Source organism: Garra rufa, chromosome 1 (assembly GCF_049309525.1).
Source record: "Garra rufa chromosome 1, GarRuf1.0, whole genome shotgun sequence".
In the NCBI taxonomy this organism is placed as follows: domain Eukaryota; kingdom Metazoa; phylum Chordata; class Actinopteri; order Cypriniformes; family Cyprinidae; genus Garra; species Garra rufa.
In genome coordinates this window covers 67,884,244-67,889,906 of record NC_133361.1, presented here as the reverse complement: position 1 = coordinate 67,889,906, position 5,663 = coordinate 67,884,244, and the positions used below count along the sequence as shown (strand labels likewise).

Below are 5,663 nucleotides of genomic sequence, written 5' to 3'. Positions count from 1 at the left end.
GTGTGCAAGATTCATGTTATGTTGAAAAGACCAGTGCACGAGCTCTACATCAAGTCAAGCAGAGTGGAGCAGCGGAAGCGTGCTGGGCCCATAACCCAGAGGTCAATTGGAACGAAACCATCCTCTGCTAAGCTTGTTTCACTTTTATTCGTGCCCAAGTGCTTCAAGACAAGTTAGAAATTTGTGCAAGAATCATGTTATGTTGAAAAGACCAGTGCACAAGCTCTACATCAAGTCAAGCAGAGTGACACAGCGGAAGCATGCTGGGCCCATAACCCAGAGGTCGATGGATCGAAACCTTCCTCTGCTAAGACTTCTGCCCTTGTATACATGACAGAGCCCCCAAAAAAGAGAAATGTTCAGAGCCTGTTTGTGAAAACCTAAAGTCACTTGGTCCTCTCACAAAAGTTGTTCATCCAGAAGCTGAATGAGATGAAGACCTAAAAGAAAAAGTAAGCAGCTGCATGACAGCCCTAGTGGCCTAATGGATAAGCCACTGGCCTCCTAAGCCAGGGATTGTGGGTTTGAGTCCCATCTGGGGTGACTTTCAGCAGAGTGGCGCAACGAAGCCGTGCTGGGCCCATAACCCTGAAGTCGATGGATCGAAACCATCCTCTGCTGATCTTGTTTCACTTTTATATGTGCTCAGGTGCTGCAAGACAAGTTAGAAACGTGTGCCAGAATCAAGTGATGTTGAAAAGACCAGTGTACGGGCTCTACATCAAGGTGAGCAGAGTGGCGCAGCGGAAGCGTGCTGGGCCCATAACCCAGAGGTCAATGGATCGAAACCATCCTCTGCTAATCTTGTTTCACTTTTATATGTGCCCAAGTGCTGCAAGACAAGTTAGAAATATGTGCAAGAATCATGTTATGTTGAAAAGACCAGCGCACAGGCTCTATATCAAGACAAGCAGAGTGGCGCAGCGGAAGCGTGCTGGGCCAGTAACCCAGAGGTCGATGGATCGAAACCATCCTCTGCTAAGCTTTTTTCGCTTTCATATGTGCCCAGGTGCTGCTCAAAGAAACGACGATGCAACTGGTAAACTTGTTGTAATTTGCAAAAAAATTCATACATAATAGACTAGTTAGAAATGTGTGCCAGGCTCAAGTGGTTTTGAAAAGACCAGCGTATGGTACTCTTGTCAAGGAAAGCAGAGTGGCGGAGCGGAAGCTTGCTGGGCCCATAACCCAGAGGTCGATGGATCGAAACCATCCTCTGCTAAGACTTCTCAGCTTGTATATATGACAGAGCCCCCAAAAAAGAGAAATGTTCAGAGCTTGCTCATGAAAACCTAAAGTCACTTGGTCCTCTCACAATAGTTGTTCATCCAGAAGCTGAATGAGATGGAGAACTAAAAGAAGAAGTAAACAACTACATGACAGCCCCAGTGGCCTAATGGATAAGGCACTGGCCTCCTAAGCCAGGGATTGTGGGTTTGAGTCCCATCTGGGTAGACTTCAGCAGAGTGGCGCAGCGAAGGAGTGCTGGGCCCATAACCCAGAAGTCGATGGATCGAAACCATCCTCTGCTAATCTTGTTTCACTTTTATATGTGCTAAGGTGCTGCAAGACAAGTTAGAAACGTGTGCCAGAATCAAGTGATGTTGAAAAGACCAGTGTACGGGCTCTACATCAAGGTGAGCAGAGTGGCGCAGCGGAAGCGTGCTGGGCCCATAACCCAGAGGTCGATGGATCGAAACCATCCTCTGCTGAGCTTGTTTCACTTTTATTTGTGCCCAAGTGCTTCAAGACAAGTTAGAAATTTGTGCAAGAATCATGTTATGTTGAAAAGACCAGTGCACGAGCTCCACATCAAGTCAAGCAGAGTGGCGCAGCGGAAGCGTGCTGGGCCATAACCCAGAGGTCGATGGATCGAAACCATCCTCTGCTAAGCTTGTGTCACTTTTATATGTGCCCAGGTGCTGCAAGACAAGTTGGAAATGTGTGCAAGATTCAAGTTATGTTGAAAAGACCAGTGCACAAGCTTTACATCAAGACAAGCAGAGTGGCGCAGCGGAAGCGTGCTGGGCCCATAACCCGAGGTCGATGGATCGAAACCATCCTGTGCTAAGCTTGTTTCACTTTTATTTGTGCCCAAGTGCTTCAAGACAAGTTATAAATTTGTGCAAGAATCATGTTATGTTGAAAAGACCAGTGCACGAGCTCTACAACAAGTCAAGCAGAGTGGCGCAGTGGAAGCGTGCTGGGCCCATAACCCAGAGGTCGATGGATCGAAACCATCCTCTGCTAATCTTGTTTCACTTTTATATGTGCCCAAGTGCTGCAAGACAAGTTAGAAATGTGTGCAAGATTCGTTATGTTGAAAAGACCAGTGCACAGACTCTACATCAAGACAAGCAGAGTGGCGCAGCGGAAGCGTGCTGGGCCCATAACCCAGAGGTCGATGGATCGAAACCATCCTCTGCTAAGCTTGTATCACTTTTATTTGTGCCCAAGTGCTTCAAGACAAGTTAGAAATTTGTGCAAGAATCATGTTATGTTGAAAAGACCAGTGCACGAGCTCCACATCAAGTCAAGCAGAGTGGCGCAGCGGAAGCGTGCTGGGCCCATAACCCAGAGGTCGATGGATCGAAACCATCCTCTGCTAAGGCTTCTGAGCTTGTATATATGACAGAGCCCCGAAAAAAGAGAAATGTTCAGAGCCTGTTCGTGAAAACCTAATGTGTATGAGATGGAGAACTAAAAGAAAAAGTAAGCAACTACAGGACAGCCACAGTGGCCTAATGGATAAGGCACTGGCCTCCTAAGCCAGGGATTGTGGGTTCGAGTCCCATCTGGGGTGACTTTCAGCAGAGTGTACGAAGGCGTGCTGGGCCCATAAGCCAGAAGTCAATGGATCGAAACCATCCTCTGCTAAGCTTGTTTCACTTTTATATGTGCCCAGGTGCTGCAAGACAAGTTAGAAATGTGTGCAAGAATCGCTTATATAGCAGACGGAAGGGGTGGGTGGGGTGTTAGTGTTGTTTTGTTTTTGTTTTCTTTTCTGTATGTTGAAATAGACACTTTTATATGTATATTCAGGTTGTATATGCTTGTATAGTAAGACCAAGAACACTGTATTGCATGATAATATATACCTGTGTATACTTAATATTTGCAGATGTAGATAATTTTTGTTTAACCTTGTATGTAAAAAATATGGAGGACCTTTTGATCTTTAACAATTGTGTATTACTGATATTTCTCCAATAAAAAAAAGAAAAGAAACAAAAGAAATGTGTGCAAGAATCAAGTTATGTTGAAAAGACCAGTGCACGGGCTCTACATCAAGGCAAGCAGAGTGGCGCAGCGGAAGCGTGCTGGGCCCATAACCCAGAGGTCGATGGATTGAAACCATCCTCTGCTAAGCTTTTTTCGCTTTTATATGTGCCCAGGTGCTGCTTAAAGAAACAACAATGCAACTGGTAAACTTGTTGTAATTTGCAAAAAAATTCATACATAATAGACTAGTTAGAAATGTGTGCCAGGCTCAAGTAGTTTTGAAAAGACCGGCGTATGGTACTCTCGTCAAGGAAAGCAGAGTGGCGCAGCGGAAGCTTGCTGGGAGCTATCGAAGGCAGGGTGACACAAAAGGTGGCTTAAGCAGGAAACACCGAATAGGTTTGTGATGTCTTGGGGTATAACGGTAGCATGGCTGAATGCAGATCAGATGGTTGCATGTTCCAATCACATCAGTTGATCTCTTCTTGACATCCATAGTATAAAGTCTACAGCCCTTTACCGTGACTGATTTGCAAATTGAATCAAAGCAATTGAGCAAGGAACGCCGACTTGTTTTCTTGACCTCGTGGCCGAGAAAACAGAGTGCGCCTGACCCCTGATCGGGAGGTTGCGTGTTCCAATTATGTTGAGGTCAAGCGATCTGTTCTTGACTTTGTGAGTGTAAAGACTAGCTGATTTGCATAGTTTATCAAAGTGCTTAAGCATGAAACACTAAATAATTTTTCCGCTATCTTGTAGTGCAACGGTAGAGTGCTTGGCTCCAAATCACCTTGAGGTCAGACGATCTGTTTTTGATCTCCTGAGTATGAAGTCCAACATCAAGATTGTTCCTTGAGCAATGTATATTTACTGATTTGCATTCTGTGTCAAGGCGGTTAAGCAAAATACATCACCTCTGGGTTCAGGACCTCGTGGCGCAATGGTAGCGCGTCTGGCCCCAAATCACCTTGAGGTCAGACGATCTGTTTTTGATCTCCTGAGTATGAAGTCCAACATCAAGAATGTTCCTTGAGCACCATATATTTACTGATTTGCATTCTGTGTCAAGGCGGTTAAGCAAAATACATCACCTCTGGGTTCAGGACCTCGTGGCGCAACGGTAGCGCGTCTGGCCCCAAATCACCTTGAGGTCAGACGATCTGTTTTTGATCTCCTGAGTATGAAGTCCAACATCAAGAATGTTCCTTGAGCACCGTATATTTACTGATTTGCATTCTGTGTCAATGCGGTTAAGCAAAATACATCACCTCTGGGTTCAGGACCTCGTGGCGCAACGGTAGCGCGTCTGACTCCAGATCAGAAGGTTGCGTGTTCAAATCACGTCGGGGTCATGTGATTTCTTGTTGACTTCTAATGTGAAAAGAGGTCCTGTCATTGTGTGCTGCAGTGGTTTCCAATCCCACCGTTCTGTATGTCTCCCTTATTAAACACACCTGATTCAGATCATTAGCTCGTTAGGAGAAGAGCTCCATGAACTCATCTGGTTGTGTCAGAAAAAGGAGACAAAATATGCAGGGCCGTGTTTTCCAGAGTCATCGTAACCCTAAGTTGATTGTAACTCTATTGATTTCAATGCGTCTATGTTGTATTAAGGATTGCAATGCTTTTGGGAAACACAGCCCAGAGCAGGGGGTCACCAGGATCAGGATTGAAAACCACCGGTGTACTGTGATAGATTTGTATCTTGACCTGTTATTTTTATTAAGCCTGAGATCTCATGTAATAAGCATTCCTGTCATTGTGTACTGTGACAGATCTGCCTCTTGATGTGTTACTTTTTCATATCTTGCCCTGCAATCTCTGAAGAAATCGTGGAAACATCTACGTGCCGAATTTAAAAGCCAGCTCCTTCGAGCCGGAATCGAACCAGCGACCTAAGGATAGCCAATGTATCATATACAGTCCTCCACTCTACCAGCTGAGCTATCAAAGGCAGGGTGACAAAAGGTGGCTTAAACAGGAAACACCAGATAGGTTTGTGGTGTCTTGGGGTACAACGGTAGCTTGGCTGAATTCAGATCAGACGGTTGCATGTTCCAATCACATCAGTTGATCTCTTCTTGACATCCATAGTATAAAGTCTGCAGCCCTTTACCGTGACTGATTTGCAAATTGAATCAAAGCAATTAAGCAAGGAACGCCGACTTGTTCTCTCGACCTCATGGCCGCGACGGTAGTGCACCTGACCCCGCATCGGGGGGTTGCGTGTTCCAATTATGTTGAGGTCAAGCGATCTGTTCTTGACTTTGTGAGTGTAAAGACTAGCTGATTTGCATAGTTTATCAAAGTGCTTAAGCATGAAACACTAAATAATTTTTCCGCTATCTTGTAGTGCAACGGTAGAGTGTCTGGCTCCAAATCACCTTGAGGTCAGACGATTCTTACCATAGTCTGTAACTACTAATATATATGTTTTACCT

General features: G+C 45.2%; 3 non-coding genes across 3 annotated transcripts; all 3 read left to right on the top strand.

Moving 5' to 3' along the window:
• Positions 1-2,178: 2,178 nt before the first annotated feature.
• Positions 2,179-2,250, top strand: trnam-cau (transfer RNA methionine (anticodon CAU)). The gene has a single exon. It is a non-coding gene; the product is annotated as a tRNA-Met (tRNA).
• Positions 2,251-2,730: 480 nt separating this feature from the next.
• trnar-ccu (transfer RNA arginine (anticodon CCU)) lies at positions 2,731-2,803 on the top strand. Its single transcript has one exon. It is a non-coding gene; the product is annotated as a tRNA-Arg (tRNA).
• A 1,699-nt stretch (positions 2,804-4,502) lies between these two features.
• On the top strand, positions 4,503-4,574 carry trnaw-cca (transfer RNA tryptophan (anticodon CCA)). Its single transcript has one exon. It is a non-coding gene; the product is annotated as a tRNA-Trp (tRNA).
• Positions 4,575-5,663: the final 1,089 nt, after the last annotated feature.